Consider the following 2,537-nt stretch of genomic DNA (forward strand, 5'->3'; position numbering starts at 1 on the left):
GATATACCTATCTTTCCCCCAAAAAAAGTCCCACACCCTTTAAAACATTGTATGTGTTTACCTACAAGTATGTATGTGCACCACATGCGTGCTTGAGGCCCATGGAGGTCAGAAGATAGGAAGTAAGATCCCCTGGAACTGGAGCTGTGAACCACAGTGCGGGCTAGGAACCAAGTCCAGGTGTGGGCAGTGGGAATCAAACCCAGGTGTCTCAGTTAGCATTTCTATTGTTGTGAAGAGACGCCATAACCACAGCAACTCTTTTTTTTAATTACTTAGTTTTTACTCATAATCATAAACTTAACTCTGCAATCCAGCTAGACTTGGAGGGGAATGAGGAAAATATGGAGCCCAAAGAATTTCAGTGAGAGCAGAGATTACAGGGCATTGCGAGCAGATGGGGTGGGGATGCTCTCCTGAGCTACGCAAGGAATGGTCTAGTAGGTAAGAAGCCTGAAAGTCAAAAGAATTAGAGTTGCCCCAGTCGGAAATGGTGATCTTCTTGCTGATCCAGCCATTCCCGGACCTAGAAAGCTCCATGGCTTCCACAATGCTCATGCCTTCTTTCACCTTCCCAAAGGCCACATGTTTGCCATCCAGCCACTCAGTCTTGGCGGTGCAGATAAAAAACTGGGAACCATTTGTGTTTGGTCCAGCATTTGCCATGGACAAGATGCCAGAACCTGTATGCTTCAGGATGAAGTTTTCATCCTCAAATTTCTCTCTGTAGATGGACCTGCGGCCAGTGCCATTATGGTGTGTGAAGTCACCACCCTGGTGCATGAATCCTGGGATAATTCTGTGAAAGGAGGAAACCTTATGTCCAAATCCTTTCTCTCCAGTGCCCAGAGCATGAAAGTTTTCAGCTGTCTTTGGAACTTTGTCTGCAAATAGCTCGAAGGAGAGGCGACCCAAGGGCTCGCCATTGGCCGTGACGTCAAAGACATGGTGGGGTTGACCATGGCTGCAGGAAAAGGTCACAGGGGACAGCGTTGTCTGCAAAGTCCCACCAAAACTCTTATAAAGAAAACATTTAATTGGGATGGCTTGCTTACAGTTCAGAGATTCAGTCTAGTATCATCTTAGTGGCACATTGCAGAGTGCAGGTAGACATTTGCTAGAGAAGCAGTTGAGAGTCTGACATCTTGAAGGCAACAAGAAATGGTTTGTGACACTGAGCAAAGCGTAAGCAAAGGAGACCTCAAAGCCTGCCCCCACAGTGACACACTTCCTCTAACAAGGCCATATCCACTCCAAAAAAGCAAACACCTCCTAGTAGTGCCACTCCCTAAGAGCTTATGGGGAGGGGGGGCAATTTTATTCAAACTACCACACCACGTCTTCTACAAGAGCACTTAACTGCTGAGCTAACTCTCCAGCACCCCTTTATAACTTCCTCCTTCTTACCCATTCTCAACCTCCCCTCCCCTGGCAGCCACTCATGTTCTTTCTCTAATTAAATGTTACTTCGCAGTTTCAGGAATTTATATTAATGGAAATCCCATTCTCTTTTGTCTAGCTTCTTGTACCCGGAAATTTTCAGATTAATAATAGGTTCATGTATATGGCAACTCATTTATCCATTCATCTAAATAGTTCTATTGTTTCCAGAGCACATCGTTTATTATAAAACAAGCAAACAACCACTTAAGCCAGTCTCAGAGATGCAGGCTTGAGGTCTTAGTTACTCAGAAGGCTGAGAGAGAGGATCACAAGTTCAATTCCCGCCTGGGATAGAGTGAGTTCAAGGCCAGTCAGAGCAAATGAATGAGACTGTTTCAAATTTGTAAAGCTAAGAGAAGGCTAGAATGTAGCCCGAGGTACAAGGCTTCCCTGGTGTGTGCAAGGCCCTGGATTTGATCCCTAGGCCGACAAATGAAACAAAACTTACTTTGATTTGATCAGATCAGGGTTTTTGTTGTTGTTGTTGTTCTTTGCTTATATTTTTTTCAGAAATAATGTCATTGCAGACTCTTAGCTCTGACTTCTCACATTACATTATCCTGCTTTTTTTTCCTGCCTGATTTCGTTGGACAGACCTATAGTGAAATGCTGCCTGGTGGTGATGGGAGTCAGCATCCCAGCCTTCTTTCTGGTCTTAGACCAAGGAATTCAGTGTTTTAAGAGTAAGTGTGAGATTTCTTCTTGGTTTTCCTACATGCCTTTTCACACGTTTTCCTGTGGTATAATGAGAAATACATGTTTGATCTTTCTCCCGAGCTCCTGGTCCAGAGCTCCTAAAAGCTTTGGGGTCCCCTGAGTGACTGCAGCATCTTTTGTTATTTATAAGTGTCTTTCCATTAAATTTGACTGAGCTATGAGGTGAGTCTTAGTGGGCTTCTGTCTTAGGGTTTGTGTTGCTGAGACAAAACACCATGACCCAAGCAAGTTGGGGAGGAAAGGGTTTATTCCACTTCCACTTCCACAGTGCTGTCCATCGAAGGAAGTCAGGACAGGAACTCAAACAGAGCTGGAACCTGGAGGCAGGAGCTGATGCAGAGGCCTTGAAAGGGGCTTTCTACTGGCTTGGTGGTCTC

General features: G+C 44.9%; 1 pseudogene; it reads right to left on the reverse strand.

Moving 5' to 3' along the window:
* Positions 1–300: 300 nt before the first annotated feature.
* On the reverse strand, positions 301–962 carry LOC100763550 (annotated as a pseudogene).
* Positions 963–2,537: the final 1,575 nt, after the last annotated feature.

The sequence above is a fragment of the Cricetulus griseus genome, chromosome 3 (assembly GCF_003668045.3).
Source record: "Cricetulus griseus strain 17A/GY chromosome 3, alternate assembly CriGri-PICRH-1.0, whole genome shotgun sequence".
Lineage (NCBI taxonomy): Eukaryota > Metazoa > Chordata > Mammalia > Rodentia > Cricetidae > Cricetulus > Cricetulus griseus.